General features: G+C 37.5%; 1 long non-coding RNA gene across 15 annotated transcripts in view; it reads right to left on the bottom strand.

Moving 5' to 3' along the window:
• LOC147366675 (uncharacterized) overlaps positions 1 to 24,403 on the bottom strand; it is a 486,700-nt gene that overhangs the window by 63,220 nt on the left and 399,077 nt on the right. For 11 of the 15 annotated variants that reach the window (XR_015168931.1, XR_015168936.1, XR_015168932.1 and 8 more), the window contains 2 exons: positions 14,559 to 14,638; positions 2,898 to 3,007 (listed from right to left, as the gene is read on the bottom strand). This is a non-coding gene — a long non-coding RNA (uncharacterized LOC147366675). The remainder of the gene's footprint in view (positions 1 to 2,897; positions 3,008 to 14,558; positions 14,639 to 24,403) is intronic. The other 4 variants (XR_015168933.1, XR_015168941.1, XR_015168944.1 and 1 more) reach the window with 2 other exon arrangements.

Below are 24,403 nucleotides of genomic sequence, written 5' to 3'. Positions count from 1 at the left end.
CATGTCCAGTTCTAACAGTTGCTTCTTGACCTGCATACAGATTTCTCAGGAAGCAGGTAAGGTGGTATGGTATTTCCATCTCTTGAAGAACGTACTACAGTTTGTTGTGATCCACACAGTCAAATGCTTTGGTGTAGTCAATAAAGCAAAAGTAGATGTTTTCCTGTTATTCTCTTGCTTTGGGATGATGCAACAGATGTTGGCAATTTGATCTCTGGTTCCTCTGCCTTTCTAAAACCAACTTGAGCATCTGGAAGTTCATGGTTCATGTACTATTGAAGCCTGGCTTGGAGGATTTTGAGCATTACTTTGCTAGTATGTGAGATGAGTGCAATTGTTCAGTAGCTTCAACATTCTTTGGAATTGCCTTTCTTTGGAATGGAATGAAAACTGACCTTTTCCAGTCCTGTGGCCACTGCTGAGTTTTCCAGATTTGCTGACATTTTGAGGGCAGCACTTTCACAGCATCATCTTTCATGATTTGAAATAGCTCAGCTGGAATTCCATCACTTCCACTAGCTTTGTTCATAGTGAAGTTTCCTAAGGCCCACTTGACTTTGCATTCCAGGATGTCTGACTCTAGGTGAGTGATCACACCATTGTGGTTACCTGGGTCATGTAGATCTTTTTTGTATAGTTCTTCTATGTATTCTTGGCACCTCATTTTAATATCTTCTGTTTCTGTTAGGTCCATGCGATTTCTGTCCTTTATTGAGCCCATCTTTGCATGAAATGATCCTTTGGTATCTGTAATTTTCTTGAAGAGATCTCTAGTCCTTGCCATTCTATTGTTTTCCTCTATTTCTTTGCATTGATCACTGAGGAAGGTTTTCTTATTTCTCCTTACTATTCTTTGGAACTCTGCATTTAAATGGGTATATCTTTCCTTTTACTACTAAGTCACTTCAGTCATGTCCGACTCTGTGCGACCCCATAGATGGCAGCCCACCAGGCTCTGCCGTCCCTGGGATTCTCCAGGCAAGAACACCGGAGTGGGTTGCCATTTCCTTCTTCAATGCATGAAAGTGAAAAGTGAAAGGGAAGTCGCTCAGTCGTGTCCGACTCTTTGCGACCCCATGGACTGCAGCCTACAAGGCTCCTCTGTCCATGGGATTTTCCAGGCAAGAGTACTGGAGTGGGTTGCCTTCTCCGATCCTCCTTTGCCTTTAAATTCTCTTATTTTGTAAGGCATCCTCAGACAACTGTTTTTCCCTTTTATATTTGTTTTTCTTGGGGATGATCTTGATCACGGTGAACCTCCATCCATAGTTCTTCAGGCACTCTGTCTATCAGTCTAATCCTTGAATCTGTTTGTCACTTCCACTGTATAATTGTAAGGGATATGATTTAGGTCATATCTGAATGGTCTAGTGGGTTTCCCTGCTCCTGCTGCTGCTGCTGTGTCTCTTCAGTCGTGTCTGACTCTGTGCGACCCCATAGACGGCAGCCCACCAGGCTCCCCTGTCCCTGGGATTCTGCAGGCAAGAACACTGGAGTGGGTTGCCATTTCCTTCTCCAATGCATGAAAGTGAAAAGTGAAAGGGAAGTCGCTCAGTCGTGTCTGACTCTTTGCAAACCCATGGACTGCAGCCTACCAGGCTCCTCCGTCCATGGGATTTTCCAGGCAAGAGTACTGGAGTGGGGTGCCATTGCCTTCTCTGGTGGGTTTCCCTACTCTTATCAATTTCAGTATGAATTTGGCAATAAGGAGTTCATGATCTGAGCCACAGTCAGCTCCCAGTCTTGTTTTTGCTGAGTTTTTCTCCATCTGTGGCTGCAAAGAATACAATCAGTCTGATTTTGGTATTGACCATCTCTTGATGTCCACATGTGGAGTCTTCTATTGTATTATTGGAAGAGGGTGTTTGCTATCACCAGTGCTTTCTCTTGCAAACCAGCTTCTAGCTGTATTTTTATCTAGACCCTCCATCATTACTTTTTAATATGAAATCTTAGGAACCTTACAGCAGTATTTTTCAAACTGTGAACTGCCCTATCAGTGAGTTTTAATGGAGTGCTGAGTTATGAGATCAAGTTAGGGATTAGGCAACAATTTTTTTTTAATAGAATAAGATAGTACAAAACAGTAAAAACTAGAGTTTACAACATATAGTATACACATATATGTATTGTCTCATGAACATTTTATTTCCTTTGTGTACATAAGTGTTCATGTACATAAAGTTGTTAAAGATATTTATACTATGCATAGATATTTAAAGTTTTGATAGCCATTGTGCCTATTTGTGGTTGTACCTCACCTATTTCACATGCCCTAAAAATAGCCTTCAAAATTCTCTGTTTATGCACATTTTCTGGGGAAAAGTGTTTTGGGAATCATCTGATGTTTATAAATTTTTTTTTTCCAAAAAGTTTACAAGACGAACTTATTCTAAAACAATTTCAATTATTATCCTTGTAGTTTTAGAACAGGTATAGTTTGAAATATAAAAATAATATAACATATTTATATGCCTCTCTATTATATAAATAGATGTACTCCAAAATAACTGCTTTTTGTTCCCAACTTAATGTTCTAATTAGATTACATACAAAAGTTATTCTTGTTCCTAAAAATTAAAGAACATTTAGATTTATAAAGGTGTGAGTAAAGCATATTATTTATTTTATTCTGCTTAAAATAATTTACTTCTTAAAATAACAGCCTTTCATGAATTAAATTTATCTAAATATTATATTTCTATGCTAATAATAATTAGATATATAACATAATAAGTTATTAGACTTCCTGGTATAGCTCCTGGTACAGCTCAGTCAGTAAAAAAAATCTATATTCAATTCACAAGACTGCCTCCAGTACAGGAGACTCAGGTTTGATCCCTAGGTCAGGAAGATGCCCTGGAGAAGGAAATGGCAACCCACCCCAGTATTCTTACCTGGAAAATTCAGTGGAGATAGGAGCTTGGTAGGCTACAGTCCATGGGTCACAAGAGTCGGACACCACTTAGCGACTAAACCACCACAAGTATAGAATGAAGATGGTGACCTATGAAAGGATACAGTTAAGAAGAAGAGAGATAAAGGATTATTTCTTAAAGATCTAAAAATGACCTAAGAGAACAAAAAAAGTAATGCTTCTGAACAATAATTTTGTGCCACTCAGGGTGCTAAAGATTATATATCACTATTTTTCATCACAGAGGCAACCTTATGAAGTAGATGGTATTTAAATTTTGCAAATAGGGAAACTTAGGCTCAATGTAGTTAAGGTTTCTTTGCCATGAGTCACAAAGAGTAAGCTTTGCATAGGATAATAAAAGAGGGAGAAAGAAATCTCAATTCTAATTCTCATCCGCAGATCACTTAGGAATGTACAGTACTGGCTTCCCTTTTACCGACACAATCCCATTCTAGGGACTAAACTGGAAGTTGAATTAATGTTGAAAACAATCTGCCCTCTACAAGGAAAATTACATTCTTTAGTTTCATCCTATTTATTCTAGTACACTGAGGTTTCAAATGAGAAAGGGATGATTTAGTGGGATTTAAGAGGGGTGATTGAATGGAACTGGAAGAGATACAAATAAACAAGGAAGCTCATGTTCAATTGTAACGCAAATTTTTGGTGACAGCGGTATGTCTTGTCTGGGCAAACACCATCACCAGAGAAACTGATAAGACATAAAGAACAGATCTAAGAAATCAAAATCTGGAGTAGTGGCTGTTGTGATTCACTTCCCAGATTCCTATTCAAGACAGACGGGCTTATTTCCCCATCTGCTGTGAGTACTGCTGCCTGATGATTCTCAAATGCCAGCCCTCTCTGGAAGTTACCATGGGTTGAGAGACTGCCTGACTTCTCTGTGGGCAGCCTACAATCAATGATTGGTAGCTTCTATAGCATAAAGGCCTGGTTCTTTCTCTGTAGCACAGAATAATCTGTCTGTGGGTTCACTGGCTTCAGAAACTCCTCCTCTAACATCTTTGGTCACCTGAGGCTTCTGTTATGACCACCTTGAAGCCTGATCTTTTTCTCTGTGCAACCCTGCTGTTTCTTTCCTTCCTCTCCTACAGTGATGATCTCCAAAACATTCCCTTGTTACTTCCTAGAATGTACGCTCCACCTCTCACTCTGGGGAAATGAAACTTCAAGGAGATCTACCATAATTTGAGTCCATATCCACTGTCAGCTACCAAAGGATCCATAGGGATTGAGCGATCAAGACTAACTAGTCAAATAAGAAGACAAATGGTCACATGCATTCAAAAGACTAAACATGTAGGCGTAGGACAGCAATTACTCAAAGAAGAAAAAGGAAAAGCCCTGGATAGTGGTCAAGTCTGTTCAGATGAGGCCAAGTAGGGAGAAGAATGTCACCTAAAATTGTCCACATCATAATCTCCAGAACTTATGAACATGGTACCTTATATGGCAAAAGGGACTTTGCCAATATGATTAATGTTAAGGACCATGAAATGGGGAGATAGCACTGGATTTCCAGGGAACCCAATATAATCATAGAGATCCACAGATGCACAAAGCTTTTCCTAACTGTGATCAGAAATGGAGCTGTGAGAATGGTTAGAGGGATGCAGTATTATTGGATTTACGATGAAAGATCAGGCGCAAGAGCCAAAGAATATAGTTAGCCATTAAAAGCTGGGAAAGTTAAGGAAACATTCTTCCCAAGAGACACTACAAAAATAACATAGTTCTGCTGGCATGTTAATTTTAGCCCAATAAGGTTTCTGTTTCAATTCTAACCTACAGAGCTATAAGCTAATAAATCTGCATTATTTCAACACCTTTTTTTTTTCACAATTTGTTATATATATTTGGTACCAGGGGTGAGGTGCTCCTGTAACAAATACCTAAAAATGTGAAAACATACTTGGAATTGGGCATCAGGGAGAGACTGGAAGGATTTTGTCAAGAATGATAGGAAAAGGCTAGATTTCTTTGAGGAAGCTGTTGGTAGAACTAGTGATGGGAACTATTCTCAATGAGGGCTAAGAAAGAAGTGAGGAGCAGGACTGAGAAAACATAAAGCATCTTACAGAATCCAAAATCATTGTGAACAGAGTGTTAAAAAGATGGACATCAAAGGAACAGCTGGTGAAGGCTGAGAATGAAATGAAGAACGTGTTATTGGAAACTACAGTAGAGAACACCGTTGCTGTGTAGTGGTGGGATGCCCAGCAGGAGTGTGTCCTTCAGTTACGTGGAGAGCAGAACTGGTAAGTGATGAAACTGTTCATTTAACTGAGGGTATTTCTAAGTGAAGTGTTGAAGATATAGCTTTATTTCTTCTTGCTGCTTACAGTAAAATATTAGAGAAAGTGGAATAACTAAGGAAGAACTACTACTGTAGCAAAGAAGAGAAAAAAAAAGCATAAAAAGTACGCCACTATTAGAAGATTTTAGAAATTCTAAGCTTATTCAGATTGAAAAAAAAAATTACCAAAAAGATTCACTGCCTGGAAATCGTGATCTATGGCCAAACCAAGCATGAATCTATACCTTTTTTTTTTTTTTTTTTTGCTAATACCTCAGAAAAATCAAAAGGTCATAATGTTCATTCATACAAATGTCTCTATGAGGAGATTAAGCTCTGTCTCAGGGATCACTCTCATCTAACTGGAAAGCATTTAGAAAGCTTTAGGGCATTATCCTTCAGTCATCCTCCCAAAATAGAAATCTAAACTAGAGACTGGGGTATCTAGGAAGGATCTGTGAAGGAACTTCTTCTCTAATGGAGTAACTCCCATGACACGTGGGAGAGCCACCAGAGTCTCCAGAACTGTAGGCAGCAGAAGCACTGCTAGCTGGGAATTAAAGAGATACCGTACACAATTACAGATGGCTGACCCAGCCATAAACTTCAACACACAGGAAATAAGCTGGTAAAACTAGGCAGCTGCAAACATGTCCTACCATTTATGAAAAATGGAGGATGCCTAGTGGGCAGAGACAAGAGCCCAAACAACTGAGTCATATAGGCTTAATTCCAGGACTTAAAATTTAATGGAGCTTCTCAGCTAGGTTTTGAAACTGCTTGGGACTAGTAACTCTTTTTGCTTCCGATTTTGCCTGTCTTGAACCAGAATTTCTGTAACTTTTATCCTGTGCGTGTCTCACCATAGTATGTTAGGAACATATACCTTGCTCTTTAAGTTCCATGAGTCCATAGGTGGAGAGGAGGCCCCAGTACTATTACCAAGTTATCACTCACACCTAATTTAGGTTACTTAGATAATGAGATTTCAGACTTTTGGGCTAATAAGGTTTAGATGAGATTTTTGAACTTGAGTTGATACTGCAATGGGGTGAGACTTTATAATGTGACGGGCTGAATATTTTTTGTATATGGGAAGAATGAAAACCTTTGTAGGGGCAGAAAGTGGACTAAAGGTAAGTGGAATAATGCTGAATATGCCCCACATCATTATCACTGGAACATGGAATCAGGATCTTACATGGAGAAATGGATTTTAAATATGTGATTAAGGTTAAGGATCTTGAGGTGGGAGATTATCCTGTATTATCTAGAGAGACCCAATCTAATCATATCAGTCTTTAAAAGAACTCTTCCTGTCTGAGATCAGAATCAGAGGGAGATTTGACTTCAAAAGAATGGCCAGAGAGATGCAAGGCCGAGAAAGTGGGCACAGAGCCAGGGAATGTAAGTGTTCACTGGAAGCTGGGAAATAGATGAAAATGGATCTCTGCTAGAACCTCCAGGAAGAAACACAACCTTCCTCACATATTGATTTTAGTCTACTGATACCTGTGTAGGACTTTTCAGCTACAAAACTATCAGACAGCAAATCTGCATTGCTTTAAACCATGAATTTTGTATAATTTTTATGCAACAATAGAAATATAATACAACATTTTAAACTATCACACACTGTAGTATTTCAGGATCCCCAGGTGGAACAGGGGTGAAAAATCTGCCTGCCAAGGCAGGAGGTGCAAGATGCATGGGTTCAATCCCAGGGTTGGAAAGATCTCCTGGAGTAGGAAATGCCAACTTGCTCCAGTATTCTTGCCTGGAAAATTCCATGGACAGAGGAGCCTGGTGGGTTACAGTGCATGGGGTTGCAAAGACTTGGACACAACCTAGTGGGCATATGCACATGCACGTGCATGCACGCACACACACACACACACACACACACACACTAGTATTTGGGACCCCAGTGAGAGGGATTATAGGCTTAAGTATGGCAACTGAAAATGTAATGATGAATAAATCTTAGGAGTCAATATGGTGTCTCCTTCAAAACATCTTCTCTAAAGAAAAAACAGAATAGAAAAAAAATCCAGATTTATGAAAATGTTAATTAATGTTTATGTGTCACTAATCCTAAATTCAAATCTTAGGTATATGTTGCAAATCTCCCTTCTCACTTTCAACCTAAATTATTGCCATGAAATCTGGGGTGCTTCTTTGTACAGATAAAGAATTCATATTCACTTTCAATACAGTTTTTTTTGTATATGGAGTATGAATGGGATTATCTCGTCCTTATCATAATAATAGGTACTTCACCGACTGTAATGATAGGTTTTCTTTTATAGAATATTTTTTATTTTCACTAAATTTAAAAGAAATTGCTTCTTTAATCTCATCTGATCTGATCGAAACTGATATTGTGAAAATGCTGACAGACATGTTCCTCAGAAAGAAAAATGCCACTTTTGGGGTTTGGAGGGTGGGTTGGGAGGAAAGCTTATAGACAGTGGAGTTTCACTGTTGTGAAATTCATTGTTCTGAAGTAACTGAATATAAATAACAAGTAAATTTGGAGTAGTTATTAAATTTATACATAATCCATGTTGCTGGAAATGTTTCGTACAAATACTCTGAGCATAAGATAGTCTTAACCTATCATGTAAACAGAAATGCAGACTGTTTTAAAAGCAGTGTGTCTATATCTGTATAAAAGTAAACATACACGTTTGAAGCAAAATTTTCCAATCTTTAAGGTAAAGTGAAATTTTCTGTAATCCATTTCATGATTTATTGATGTCTCAACTATAATTCATATTCAACTATAATTATTTTCTATGATATTTCAAGTCCTTTTCCCAGTTTTTCACCATATAATCTTTGGTAATTTTTTAAAATATGAAGGGTATGGATGGATTCACTTCACTGAAAACATACATGTGCACATGCTTAAGTGCTAAGTCACTTTAATTGTGTCCAACTGTGTGACCCTGTGGAGAATGCAATGGCAACCCACTCTAGTACTCTTGCCTGGAAAATCCCATGGACGGAGGAGCCTGGTAGGCTGCAGCCCATGGGGTCATGAAGAGTCAGACATGACTGAGAGACTTCACTTTTCACTTTCATGCATTGGAGACGGAAATGGCAACCCACTCCAATGTTCCTGCCTGGAGAATCCCAGGGACGGGGGAGCCTGGGGTTGCACAGAGTCGGACACGACTGTAGTGACTTAGCAGCTTAGCAGTGTGACCCTATGGGTTGCAGTCTGCCAGGCTCCTCTGTCCATGGGATTCTTCAGGCAAGAATACTGGAGTGAATTGCCATGCTCTTCTCCATGGGATTTTCCTGATCTAGGGATCGAAACCACGTCTTTTACATCTAACCTGCATTGGCTGGTGGGTTCTTTATCACTAATGCAACCTGGGAAGCCCCTTATATGTGCACACACACATAAAAATACAGTTTTTGATTGTTATTTTAGCTAGAAAAATTTTAGAACAAATTAATTTTCTCAGAATCTTAAAGAAAATTTAACATTACTTCCTATCTTCATGTGTTATTGATTAGAAGTTATGCCGATGGCTTGCATTCACTTGTAGATAACCAATTTCATCCTCCTGAAAATAGTATCATAATTGCACTCATTTCACATGCTAGCAAAGTAATGCTCAAAGGTTTCATTAGTATTTGAACTGAGAACCTCCAGATGCTCAAGCTGGATTTAGAAAAGGCAGATCAAATTGCCAACATCCATTGCATCAGAGAAAAAGCAAGAGAATTCCACAAAAACATCCACTTCTGCTTCATTGACTACACTAAAGCCTTTGACTGTATGAATCCCAACAAACTGCAGAAAAGTCTTAAAGAGATGGGAATATCAGACCACCTCATCTGCCTCCTGAGAAACCTGTATGCAGGCCAAGAAGCAACAGTTAGAACTGGACATGGAACAACCGACTGGTTGCAAATTGGGACAGGAGTATGTCAAGGCTATATATGGTCACTCTGCTCATTAAACTTATATGCAGAGTACATCATGAGAAATGCTGGGCTGGATGAAGCACAAGTTGGAATCAAGTTGCTGGGAGAAATATCAGTGACCTCAGATATGCAGATGACACCACCCTTATTGCAGAAAGTGAAGAGGAACTAAAGTAAAGTAAAAAAAAAGTAAAGAGTCTCTTGATGAAAGTGAAAGAGGAGAAGGAAAAAGCTGGCTTAAAACACGACAGTTTTTTTTTTTTTTAAAGATCATGAGCAAATAGATGGGGTAACAGAAGAAACAGTGATAGACTTTATTTTCTTGGGCTCCAAAATCACTGAAGATAGTGACTGCAACCATGAAATTAAAAGATGCTTGCTCCTTGGAAGAAAAGTTATGACAAACTTATCATATTAAAAAGCAGGGACATTACTTTGTCAACAAAGGTCCATCTATTCCAAGCTATGATTTTTCCAGTAGTCATGTATGAATGTGAGTTAGACCACAAAGGAGTCTCAGTGTTGAAGAACTGATGCTTTTAAACTGTGGTGTTGGAGAAGACTCTTGAGTCCCTTGGACTGCAAGGAGAACGAACCAGTCAATCTTAAAGGAAATCAGTCCTGAATATTGATTGGAAGGGCTGAAACTGAAGCTCTGATACTTTGGCCACCTGATGCAAAGAGCCGATTCATTAGAAAAGACCCTGGGGAAGACTGGGAAAGATTAGAAAAGACTGGGAAAGATTGAAGGCAGGAGGAGAAGGGGCCGACAGAGGATGAGATGTTTGGATGGCATCACCAATTTGATGCACATGAGTTTGAGCAAGCTCCATGAGATGGTGAAGGACAGGGAAGCCTGGCATGCTGCAGTCTATGGGATCACAAAGAGTTGGACATGAGGGAGCAACTCAACAACAGGAAACAAAATTTCATCCTCCTGAAAACAGTATCATCATAAATGGAAAAATATATATAGTTGCATATTATTTATCATTTCTTCTATCTATGACAAAGGATATTGTTTCATTTTGAAAATACAAAATTGCTGTTTCAGCCAAGAAAAATACTCTTCTGTCACTGCTTCCAGACCCCCTATAAAGTGTATTAATCCTTCATGTCTCAAAGTTTTCATATTTTCCATTGTTTTCTTCTTGTCTTAGATTCTAAGATTTTTTTTTTCCCCGGCAAAATGTGTGATAGCTGCATTCATTCTATTGATATCTACCCATTCTATTTGAGTATTATTTTATAGTTTTATTGAGATTTCAAGAACATTTTTTGTTGTGATTTTTCACTCCTTCTTTCATAGAGACAATGATTATTCACATCTTTCTGAGTGTATTCTTGCCCGGAAAATCCCATGGACCGCAGAGCCTGGTAGGTCCATGGGGTCGCAAAGAGTCAGACACAACTGAGCGACTTCACTTTCACTTTTCTGAGTACACAGACTAGAGTTTTTAAATTTTAATTTAATTTTTTTAATTATTATTTTATGTCCCTTGAGTTGGGTTTTCTCTTTGCTCATCTTACTCTTTTTTAAAAATAGGTGGGTTTTTCTGGGTGTTTTTTCCCCTCCAAATTTCCAGGTAATCAGGACTGTGTATCCCATATTTGAGTGGAAAATCAGGCTGATCATTAGACACCTGCTATGTGTTTTCCCAGCAGGTATGCAGGTCTCTTTTCCTAATAGTTCTCTCCCCTGGATAAGCATAAATAGCAGATTCTATTAAAATGTGTGTTAAGTTTATAAAGTGTAAGTGTTAAAGTCTTAGTTGCTCAGTCATGTCTGATTCTTTGCCCATCAGGCTCCTCTGTTAATGGAATTTCCCAGGCTAGAATACCGCAGTGGGTTGCCATTCCCTTCTCCAGGGGATCTTTCTGACCCAGGGATCGAACCTGTGTCTCCTATATTATAGGCAGATTCTTTACTGTCAGAGCCACCAGGGAATAATAAATGCCAAAAAATGGATTTTGCTCTAGCATGTATCAGACAAACTAGGAGACCATTAGGTTCCAAAGCAAGAAGGTAAATTTCTTTTATGTAAAGACCTCTTTTTTTCTTTTTTTGACATTTAGAAAGTCCAGCTCTGCCCGCTTTTTCTTCAGATCTTAATACCTGCATATGGGCCCATCCTTTGTATAGAACTTAGACTTGCTTTAGAAAGAAAATGTTCATGGGACAGTAAGGTAGATACAGCTTTTAAGAGTAGAATATATTTTATCTAGAACTTGGTATATCCGAAAATGTCTTTTCGTTTTGCTGACATTTGCTCCAGCTTCTGTTGTGATATTGAGCTATGCTGCTTTTGCTTTGCTTTTCATCTAATCTCATTTGCCTGCTATATTTCAGAAATTCTTTAATTTTCTGGCTCACTAGTGGCACCTCTTTTTATTATGGAGACATATTCTGTCACAATAGTGGAAATTCAGGATGTCATAATTTAATTCCCACAAAACTCTGGGAAAATTAAAACAACAACAGCTTTTAGTCAAGAGACTGACGGTCAGATAAACGTCTATGTGTCACAGTTTCTGAGTGATTAAGCTGTGTTTTGACCTCAGATTCTGTCTCCATATCCTGATCTCTCATCCCTAACCAGAGAAAATCTTTGAATTCCATTTCATTTTAATCAATTCCACTGATTTCACCAAAACATATTCTGAATATCTGTAATGTGACAGTTCTATACAAGTAGGGAAAACACAGATTTCGCTAAGACAAAGAGCATGTCTTCAACTGATTCACAATTTTGTATGTGGAATGTATTGAAGAAGGAAAATAAGGGAAAATAAAGACTAAATTTACTTACTATGCCATTTTACCTGAGATTGTCCTGGTATGGATAAATTAAAAAGCAAATATAAATTGAAAAAGCATTCACTATGAATACTCTATATATGTTGGTGAAAATAATGATCATGTTTTTTTTATGTCTTGATATAATTTATAAAATAGTGCCTATTTGAAGTAATATGCAAATGATAGAAATAAACCTACTCATATACACATTACAAGGATTAATTTCTTTAACTTACTTCCTACTAGTCAGAGTTAATTTGCAGCAAGGAGGCAACTGGAATAACAAGTAGTGTTATTCATAAATAAAATGCATACAAATATATTCTGGAAAGCCAATGCTGTTTGCTTAACTATCTCATTTATACCTTACCTGTATCTGTTTGAGGTTGTTTTCAAAGTTCCATGAAATGTGAGGTTTTAGAGAGTACTTAGTTGCCTGTCTTTATTTTCAGGAAACTAAAATGAAAGAAAGACTTGTTCTGAAATATACACAGATGTAGAGGCATCTCCACGCCTACCCCACAAGGCACTTCTCCTAATCCCTTGTCTTAATGGAGTGGGAGAATGGGAGATCTTGAGTCACTTAACTTTCCACATTTTTTCCTTGAGGGAAATTTTTATTCAGTGTTATGGGAATATGATATCCCAGTCTATTATTCTGATTCCCTCACAAAACAACGTGGGATAAGAAAGGCTAGATAATAATAAAACAAGGAGAACCTGAAGAGATTTTTTTTTACTTATACATAATCAGATTAGTGTCATTAAAGGCACAGACTGGAGGGTATCTAATAAAATCAATGAGGCTTTTTTGGTTGCTGATATTTATCATATTGAAAGGAATACTGCCAATGTTTCCCCATCAGGATTTGTGCAGGAAACAGATTCATATCCTCTTATTGTGCAGTACAGTCTTATTTTTTACTCATTCTTCTCTAGTTGCAACATAAATTAGGTGGCTGAGAAAAGTCAGACACTATTAATGACTGAAGGTAAGTAGCATTTTTCAAGGAATTCAATGCTGATTAAAGGAGAGAACAATATAACATTTCCTATAAGTACTGAGGATCTGAGGAAGGAAAAAACAAACAAACAAACAAACAAACAAACAAACTTGTGTCTTGTGAAATGTATGTGCCCTATTTACAAAAGATTCAAATTACATTTCAGTAGAATATCAGCCAGAGAAGGCGATGGCACCCTACTGCAGTACTCTTGCCTGGAAAATCCCATGGATGGAGGAGCCTGGTGGGCTGCAGTCCATGGGGTCGCTAAGAGTCAGACACGACTGAGCGACTTCACTTTCACCTTTCATTTTCATGCATTGGAGAAGAAAATGGCAACCCAGTCCAGTGTTCTTGCCTAGAGAATCCCAGGGATGGCGGAGCCTGGAGGGCTGCCATCTATGGGGTCGCACAGAGTCGGACACGACTGAAGGGACTTAGCAGTAGCAGCAGCAGAATATCAGCACTCAGCAAACACCCCAGACATAATAGCTGTAGACCAGACCCACCAAAGGTAGTAGGTGAATATTTGAGAAGAAACAAGATATTATCATAATTTCAAAGCATCTATTCCAAGACAATTATTAACTACAAATGGAAAGATGGTAACCCACAAACACTATTTAACCAAGGGATAAAGTTAGAAGGAAATGGCAACCCACTCCAGTGCTCTTGCCTGGAGAATCCCAGGGATGGGGGAGTCTGGTGGGCTGCCATCTATGGGGTCACACAGATTCGGACATGACTGAAGCGACTTAGCAAAGTTAGCATCACCAGTAAAAGGGCATATCGACATTATTTTTGATATCCTGTGCCTGGAGAATTCCATGCACAGAGGAGCCTGGTGGGCTATAGTCCATGGGGTTGCAAAGAATCAGACATGACTAGCAAATAACACTTTCACTTTTCATTGAGAACTGAGGACACATTGTCATTTCTGTGGTTGTTATGCCTGTCATACTAGTCTAGTCATGAAGAAACATCAGACAAATGCAAATTGAAGGACATTCTACAAAATAATTAAACAGTAATACTATTCAGAAGTGTCAAGACCATAAAACAACAAGGAAAGAGTAAGGAACTGCTGCATATAGAGACTAATAGGAAAAAATGCAACGCAGGATCCTGTATTGGATCCTGAAACAGAAAGAGGACATTAGTGGGAAAACTGGTAAAATTTGAATGCAATCTATAGTTAATTAATAGTATTGTAACAATGCTTATTTCTTGGTATTGATCATTTTACTATGATATATCAAATGTTAACTTTAGCAGAAGCTGATGAGAGATGTACAGGAACCCGTTCATAGCTTATATAAGGTTGACATTTCAACATCAAAAGTCAAAAGAAACTCATTTTATCATAAGTTTACAGATTTTTGAGGGAATACACTTTCTCCATCTAACTTTTAAAATTTCACAAATAGAAGATGACTAGAGTTAGGGGGCTGCTGTTTAGTTCTATCAGGATATACAAATATTTATGTGAGGAAGGAAATTAGACCTATAGGGAGAGAGGGTGAGAGAAACCCAGAAGTTTTGAAGGCTTTTCCTTGCAAGGGTATGTCTACTTACCATTCTTCATCACAAATGGAAGGTGGGGTCCCGGAAAAATTCCGTGGAGCTCCAAGGGACAGAGGCAGCATGAAGTAGAGCTTCAAGAAAGCAGCACACAGAAAAAGATGGTAAATTTCAGAAGCAGACCAATCACTTTCAAATCCTGAATCTTCTACTTGATAAGTGTCATACCAGTTTGACCATAAGTTACTACCATCACCAGCACTAACACTATGGCTCTCCTCCTCCATTTTTATTTTAGATAACAGTACTTTTCTTGCAGGTTTCATAGGTTACTAATGTAATGTAAATATTGTACAAGAAATATTAACCCCATGTCTATTTAAAGCCATGCATTTCTTATTAAACTAATCATTACATAAAGTTTAAAAGAAGAGAAAAATCACATACGTTTTCATTTACAAAAGGTATGTGCAATCACTTTAAGTTTTATGGTTACATGTTTTAACATGATTGTGATTTTAGTGTGTCATTTTTATTTTGCATTTCCCCCACATTATTTATGATTTTTTTTTCATGTTTCTACAATATATTTAAATATCTCCTTACAAAAGAGAAGAATTTGATTCTGATTTTTTTTAATATTGCAAACCATGCATGTTACATTTAAAAATGTTTTTTAACTTGGATTATTCCTTTTATAAAGAAACATGCATTAATATTTGTTGTTGTTTAGTCACTAAGTCATGTCCAACTCTTTGTGACCTTATGGACTGTAGCGCATCAAACTCCTCTGTTCACAGGACAGAGGCAAGGATACTGGAGTCGGTTGCCATTTGTACCTTAGGTGATCTTCCTGGATCAGGGATCCAACCTGCCTCTCCAGCACTGGCACATAGATTCTTTACCACTGAACCACCAGGGAAGTCCTCATTAATATTTATAGCTTTTGTAAATAAGTTAAAATTGACCTTTTTCATAAATGCTTACTTTTACCTCCTACTTTATAAATATTTGAACACATGAATCTTAAATCACTGAATTTTCCTGATATTATCAGAAGTACTGATTCATCACTGGTAGACAAAACAAGGTGGATTGGCATGATTTTTGCTTCAAGGATAGAACTTCAACGTTGGTGGAGAAACTGTATAACTACCACTGTTTAGATACAAGAGGCATGACAAATGCTATGCAAATTGTTAGTTCTCATTATTAATTATTCATATTGGCATGGTGCTGAAGGGAAAGAGTAACTTTACCAGTTATTCTTACTCATTCTGTCAGCCTTCTTTAGTATAGGTTGCGACTAGTGGAGGAGCTAAGAATACCGAGTAGATGAGGTCCTTCATGTGTGAAAGTTCATCACAGCATCCCTCATTTCCCAGGGTTAACACAGTACAAATGTTCCATTAGTTCTTTGGGTTTTGACCAGTTACTGCTTAGCTTGTCCATTTTCTTGATCTTTAAGTTCAGTTCAGTTCAGTTCAGTCGCTCAGTCATGTCCAACTCTTTGCAACCCCGTGAATCGCAGCACGCCAGGCCTCCCTGTCCATCACCAACTCCCGGAGTTCACTCAAACTCACGTCCATCGAGTCAGTGATGCCATCCAGCTGTCTCATCCTCTGTCGTCCCCTTCTCCTCCTGCCCCCAATCCCTCCCAGCATCAGAGTCTTTTCCAATGAATCAACTCTTTGCATGAGGTGGCCAAATTACTGGAGTTTCAGCTTTAGCATCATTCCTTCCAAAGAACACCCAGGACTGATTTCCTTCAGAATGGACTGGTTGGATCTCCTTGCAGTCCAAGGGACTCTCAAGAGTCTTCTCCAACACCGCAGTTCAAAAGCATCAATTCTTCGGTGCTCAGCTTTCTTCACAGTCCAACTCTCACATCCATACATGACCACAGGAAAAACCATAGCCTTGACTAGACGGATCTTTGTTGGCAAAGATCAAAAAATCTTGATCTTTAGGTTCTGCATATTTCTGGCTTGTGAGTATTCACATAGACCTCCCACTATACTCTGAACTCCGGTTTTATGTTTTTTGTTGCTTACTTCTGTGATCTCAGATTCATGGTGATCCCAGTAGGGTCTTTCTTTTGTAGCCAGCTCTCATGTCTTGTTTCCTTGTTCAGCTCTTAATAAATATGTTGCCATTCTTGATCCAGTACAGAAAATTTGGTCTACAGCGCCCCTGGTGGCTCAATGGTAAAGAATTTGCCCGCCAATGCAGGAGCTGCTGCTGATGCTGCTAAGTCGCTTCAGTCGTGTCCGACTCTGTGCGACCCCATAGACGGCAGCCCACCAGCCTCCCCCGTCCCTGGGATCCTCCAGGCAAGAACACTGGAGTGGGTTGCCATTTCCTTCTCCAATGCATGAAAGTGAAACGTGAAAGTGAAGTCGCTTAGTCGTCTCCGACTAATGCAGGAGGCAGGGGTTCAATTCCTGAGTGGGAAAGATCCTCTGGAGAAGGAGATGGCAACCCACTTCAGTATTCTTGCCTGGGAAATCACATGGACTGAGGAGTCTCGTGGGCTATAGTCCATAGTGTCACAAGAGTCGGTCACAACCTAGTGACTAAACAACACAATTAAAATTAGATATTTTGAGTGTATTGGAGAACATTATTTGTTTATCAATTTACTAGAGAGGGAAGAGAGAAAAGGTTAAGAAAATAAAGCAGATGCTCTGGCTTTCTTATGAATTTCCTCAAACTGGGAGGGAAAAGTGAAGCACCCCTCCAAGTTAGAACACATGCTGTTAGTTTTTAAATAGAAATAACAAAACTAATTTCAACTGTGTTATTAGTATCCTGTTGAAATATATAAGATATTACATTTACCATTTACAATATTTTAAGTGTACTGTTCAGTAACACTAAATACTTTCATATTGTTGTGCAAATGTCACCATTATCCACCTCCAGGACTATTCATCTTCCCAAGGTGAAACTCTAAATCCATTTAACAGTAACTCCCCATTACCTCTGTCCCAGACCTTAGCAACCACATTGATAGCTTCCATCACTGTGACTACTCTAAGTGCCTAGAATAATGCAGCAATTTTTCTTTTGTGATTAGATTCATCACTTAGCATCATGTTTTCAAAGTTCATCCACTTTGTAGCACGTGTCATAACATCCTTTTTAAGGCTGAATAATTTTTCATTGAATGTATACCATTTTGTTTGTCCATCCATCCATATTTGGACACTTGAGCTGCTTCTACCTTTTAGTTACCGTGAATAATGCTGCTATGAACATGTGTGTACAAATATGAATCCCTATTTTTATTGCTTTTGGGTATATAATTTTGCCAATATGCAGCATGCTATTTTCTGTTTGTTTTAATACTAGCTATTCTTATGGGTGTGAGGTAGTCTCTCATTGTGGTTTTGGTTTGCATTTTCCTAGTTATTAGTGATGTTGAGTATCTTTTCATGTGGTTATTGACCATTTGTTGATCTTCTTTGGAGAAATGTCTGTCCTTTCAAGTCTTTGCCTGCTTTAACTGGGCCTTTTTCTTGTTCACTCTAGTTTTTATTATAAAGGATTTAAACATTGAATCAAAATGTGAAGATGAGGAAGGAACAGGAGAGATGTGATAAAGAACTCTGGTCTCATTCCAATATATTTGGCTTTGACTCTATCTATATATTTTTCATGTGTTAATTAAAAGGATTGTGTAAATTGCTATTATTCCACAGGTAGTGCTATATAATAGCTGAAGTAATGGGTTACAAAGACTCCACAGGTTATAGGGAAATAACAATATCTGGGTGCCTCCCACCCCCAATCAGAGCAGATGGCTGTTTCCCAAGGGTTATAAAAGTAACTACTTTCCTTAAATAAGCCATCTGTCTGAGTAATCATTTTCACCAATTAATAAAGAAGGCATTTGAAGGGCTGAGAAATTTGTTAATTCTAAACACAGGAAGGAGAAAAGTACTATGTTTTATCCAGTTGTAAAATAATATCATTTCTAAGAAATAGGATCTACTTTTGTTGCCCTTTCTGAAACATTCTGTGGAGCTAGATAAATTGGTAAAAAGCAAATCAATAGTTGAAACTAGTCTGTGATGACAAATTTGACTTGCTTGACAGCAGTGTGTATTATTATTGATCACCAAGATCAATCAAATCAGGCAGACCGAGCAAGTCACATGCTTGTATGGTAAAACAAAGCCCCAACTCATAGAGTTAATCTGATGGTGAATTTCAGTAAGGCAGACAATTGTATTTTATCTTTATGTTGTTTAACTGTAAAAATATTGATTAAACCTCAACCTACCACCTTGTCCTCCCTTCACTCCTTAAGCTTCAGCCATAAACATACATTTACAATTCCCCTCCCCAATTTTTTATACTAACAAGAACATGTAGATGTCAGCCCCCGTGACCTCCACTTTGACAAACTGGAAAACCTTCCTCATTTCTTCAGATTCCAGCTCAAGCATCTTCTCTGTGATGAACTGTTTTATCAGCCAAGAAAGCTGATATTTCCACTTTAGCCTCCTTGGTGTTTCCAACATGCATTGACAGTACAGAATTTTTCTCACTGAACTAATTCACTGTAAAACATAGACTGTCTCATTAGAATGTTATTACATGAGGAAAGAGACCATATCCTGCTTACCTATATAGTGCTAGTTCCTGAAAATGAAACTTAAAGAAGAAATTGCTAATGCAAAAAATGGTTTAGAAATACTCTTGATAAGATGACAGCTTGCTTTAAAAAATCCTAATATATGATAATTTTATTAAAGCTTTAACTCCTTTTTGCTTGCAGTGAAAAACTATAGATAAAATTTGTTATTATTAATTTTGAAACACATATAAAAATAAATTTTAATTAAAAAATAACTAGAAACAAGGATATTGAGATTACAAGTCTGATTTTGGGGATTTAGGGTTGGTGTTTATTCAACAGAGTTTGCTGGAATCAGTAATTCAACTTTGAACCTGGAATTTTATGGGCTCATAAATGTTTATTCCTTGTGAATTCCTTTAGCTTTGTGGCTTTGCTGCTGTACTGTGCTTAAATACTCAGTGATGTCTGACTCTTTGCGACCCCATGAATGGTAGCCCACCAGGCTCCTCTGTCCATGGAATTCTTCAGGCAGGAATACTGGAGTGGATTGCCATGCCCTTCTCCAGGGCATCTTCCCAACCAGGGATCGAACTAAGGTCTCCTGCATTACAGGCTGATTCTTTACTGTTTGAGCCACCAGGGAAGCTAGCAGTGGGGAAAATTTTTTTTCCTGATGATCAAAGTGGGTAATCTAGCATCACACATAGTCTCTTTAATTATTCTCAATCACACAAAATATTACAAAATCCTTATACTTATCATTCTTGGTCGGCTTACAGTGCAGCTACAGATTCATAATATTTCTGTCTCTGCCCCACTCAAATTTCCTAGAGCCAGACACATAGGGTGCAACGACATTTTAGAGTAAAGCTTGAACACCAATGTAAAGTAACAGTGTTATACAGCAAAAGGCACACCTTAGCTTCCAAAACAAAGAAATTAGTTCTTAAATGATCAGTCAGAACTTACAAGTCTAGCTATATTTATAAAAGATGGCTCATTGCAACGTGGATTCAATTTGGTTCTCTCTCTCTCTCCCCTTAAATATAATTACAAATATACTTTGATATTTACCTTTGCCAAAAAAGTAGGGAGAGGCCTCTTTCTTTTTTCTTTTTCTTTTTTGTATTTTATCTCAAATGTTTACTCATTAGTCTTTTCCTATTTTATTCCCTTATTTTTTTCCTCAGTAATTTTTTGGTGAGTGAGCCTTTTGCTTATTGCAGCCCTTAATGATGTTGCTTAAGGGAAGAGGTGCTGGGGATGAATTTTGTGTCTGCTTGCTTTAGCCAAGTAGAAAAGGACTTTGCATCCCTTTCTTTGACTAGTCCCCTTCATGCTGCAATCTAGCCCAGCTGACGGATTGTTTCGTGTCTGCAGTGACTAACCACAGTGTTTTTCAGTCTGGCTGCTTACACATTAACTCACACTCTCTCATTGTCCTGTCCTTTTAATTTAAACGCTTGTCTCCTTGCCTCTCAGTCTAATAGCTCATTTCTTCTCCTCCCCTATTACCCGGCATTGTTTCTCTATCATATCACTTGCAATTTCCAGGATGACGTATTTTACTTCAGATCATAGCTCATTTAGTCTTTTCTTCCTGCTGGTATGCTAATAACATCTCAAGCTAATCATTAATTTCCACCCTGTGGTTTCAATAATTCCTTCCATGCTAAATCTTGCACAAGAAAATTGTTTTAGGCTTGGCACCTTAATTTAGTCTAAGGGAAAGATGAGCCAGAAGATGCCAAGTCACTGCAAGCGGTCCCCTCTGGTCAACGGGGGCATTATTGTTCATCTAGTTCAAGGCTTGATTTTTTTAACAAGTTGAAGAATAAAAGGCACAGAACCAACTTTGCCTCTGTGACTTCATGTGTGTTTAATTAATGTCTTTTGGAAATAGAAGAATTTGGAAGTATTGTGCAAAATTATTATTTATGTGACCCAGTAAAATATATTATTGTGTATATAAAATATCAAAAAGAGGAAAATTTTTAAATATTAGTGCTAGAAGGATCTTCAGAGATCAAGTACAAGCTCTTCCTTTTTATAAATGAGACAAGTGAGGCCCATGAAGTTTCAAAGATTCACCATGTCTGCCATGAACTGGGCTGACAAGATGTTTGCTCTACATCCCTCTATAGCCGTGAAGCTAAGTTCTTGACTTTGAATTTCTGATGCCGCTCACACACACAAAACAAACATCATTATAGTGATGCTTCCCAGAGAAGTCATAAATCTGCTTCATATTTTCTTTGCTTTCAATATTAAATGCTAGTGCTTTGGTTTGGTTTAATGTAGATAAAGTACAGAATCTGAACTGTAACGAGACTTGGAAAAATAGCTTTTGGTGTTCCGTCCACTAAAGTGCAGTAAGGAACATTGCAAGGGAATCAGAATGGAGTTGAGTGAGCTTCTATAAAATATCTTCCATCTTCAGTCTGTGTTTAACTGAAATTCCATTAATACACACTTTCTATGGATTTACATGTGTATATGTCATTTCTTCTTGATTAGGGGTGATTCTGCCCCTTTGGGGACATTTGACCACACCTTAGTTTTGACTGTCATCTGGGGTTTAGTGCTGACATTTAGGGCAAATAATTCTTTGACAGAGGCAAAGAATGCTGCTAAATATTCTACAATGCACAGTACAGTCTCCAGCAATAAATACCAACAGTGGGGGTTTAGAAACCCTAATATGTGAGAATACATGAAAAATGAGCAATTAATAACTATAATTATCTTTTGGGAAGAGAGACAAGGACTGGATTTAAGAATGACTATTAAAGGGACTTAGCCTTTATTTTATTCTTTTCTATTGTCTTATTTATTTTCATGAAGAGAATGTGTATCATAGTATAGTTAAAGATAAGTTAAAAAAACAACAAAACATACTGAACAGGAACCAAAATGGAGGGTAGGAATATTCAAAACAGTACATTATTCAAAAATATTTTAAAAAAGTATAGATCTTTAAAGGTCCTTTGTTCTTATATATTTCAATTGAAATATTAATTTACATGGTCATTTTAGCAATAAATCAAAGTGTCTGCCCTAACTCCTGTTTCTCCACCATCCTCCACATTTAATCTATAATCAACCCAACCCATTCTAATGGTGAATAAGTTCTCTGAACCATCATTCCCTCTTCATCTCCACTGAAAATTTTAATATATGCTTTTTCCCCTCCAGTCTGGACTACAGCAATCTCATTATTAGCTCTTTACTCCCTGCCTTTAAACTCTCTTTTTCCAAATAATTTCATACATCATTGACAATTGAAATTGTCTCATCATCATTCACAATGTCCCTTAACAAGGACCTCAATTGATTTCTTCTTGGATCAAGGATGCTAAAGACAGCACTTAGTACCAGTCTCATTTCCTAGGTTCAAGGCAGCTATCACTCACAGCACTGATTAATCTCAGTAATCTTTCTGTCTGATGTGTAAGAACTCTGACTTCGGACTCCCTCCTAACTGGATCCATATGGCCATTCATATTGCCTGGAGTCTGTGTGAAGATGAAACCTGCCAAATGTTCTTCCACCAGTGAACTGCTGCATATTTAACACTTTCTTTTTCTTTCAGTGGCTATTTCCATGCTGAAGAATATAAATAATGAGGGGTTACCTGCAACTTAAAGAATGGAATCAGAAACTCAAGAACATCAATTGAGTGTGCCTTTAAAATACTCTCCTCTGATTATGAAAATTTAACGACCTTAGTCACAATAATTGACCAGCACCTGACCCTATTCACTATTGCTTAGTTTCCAAAAATAGAGTCTGCTGGAAGCTGACACTTAACAGTACCAGATTTGAAAGTACTATTGCTATAAACCTTAGAATGTTACCAAATCTTAAATGGGTATTGTCTAAATGTAAAAGAGAAAACTAAATAAAGATACCTTCAGGATACAGCAGTTAAGAGAAAAATTAGGGAATAGTCAAAAAGAATAGAAAAGGGCAAAAAACAAATGATTCTGGACAAGTTTAAATATATAGTTGTCAGGACAATGTGTTGGAAATTACTTCAGAATAAGCAAAACTACCATATAAAATAGAATGCCATGGGGTAGAAAAATAGATCGAGGATTTATCATGAATATGAAAATGTCATCCTAAAAACATCAAATAAAATGAGCAGTGAGAAAGAACACAAAAATATAAAGGTAAAGAAGTATACAATTGAATCAGTCCTTAATAGGAATTTAATTTCTAAACACATGAAAAAATAGGAAAGAAACTAGTGAAAAAATGTGAACTGTCAAATGTGCCTAGGAGAAGAATAGTATGAAGAAAATAACATCAGAAATAACAAAAAAGAGGAGATATGACATTTTAAGGAAATTATTTCAAATCTTCCTCAGGAGAAAGACTATATTTTAAAAAGGATTTGTTTTCAACAACACATTTTAAGTTAATTTTATGTGGCTTCCCTGGTGGCTCAGACGGTAAAGAATCTGCTTGCAATATGGGAAACCCAGGTTCGTTTCCTGGGTAGGGAAGATACCCTGGAAAAGGAAATGATTACGCACTCCAGTAGTCTTGCCTGGAGAATTCCGTGGATGGAAGAGCCTGGTGGATTACAGTCCATTGGGTCACAAAGATTTGGACAGGACTGAGCAATAAACACTTCCACAGAGGCTGAGTAAATCATAATTTGGTTTCAATAACACTGTTTTTAGGAAAAAAAATCATACTTTGATTATTTTTTATTATTTTACCTTAATATAGGACTAAAAAAGGAAAAAAATGTATATTCGACATTCAAACTTTTATAAAATGACACTCATCAATGTCATCACCAGTTATGGAATCAGCACCCAGCACAGCAGTAGTATTTTCTGGATGAAGCTTCCAAGCTGAGTTTTTACAATGTTAATAAGTCCAGTCTCAAAGGTTTCTTGAGGTTCCCTAGACTTACAATTCATTTAGTTGGTACAATTTTCATTATTTCTTTTAACACCTCACTACAGAATCAGACAGAATTATAGCTGGGAAGAAAAGTTGGATGGCCTGAACTTTTCATCTTAGAAATAAAAACTAAGGTGTTAAAGTTTATAACTTTACACTTTTAGTATTTTTCATACAGTCACATAATGATGACATAGGAGGAGGAAATGAGAGTAAGCATAAAACCTATAGGGTTACAAAGGTTAGAGCCTACCAATATTGAGATTGATTTTTTATACAGACTAATTAAACTACCACTGTCCCCTTACATATGAATTCTTTGAACTCCCACTGTCCACTTTTACTTCAAAAAATTGCTGAAAGAAATAAAAAGAAACAAGATCGTGAGAAA

This window comes from Bos grunniens, chromosome 8 (assembly GCF_055505025.1).
Source record: "Bos grunniens cultivar Pamir isolate PY7600 chromosome 8, Bosgru_T2T1.0, whole genome shotgun sequence".
In the NCBI taxonomy this organism is placed as follows: Eukaryota; Metazoa; Chordata; class Mammalia; order Artiodactyla; family Bovidae; genus Bos; species Bos grunniens.
The sequence above is the reverse complement of the archived record's forward strand: the minus strand, read 5'-3'. Positions and strand labels throughout refer to the sequence as shown.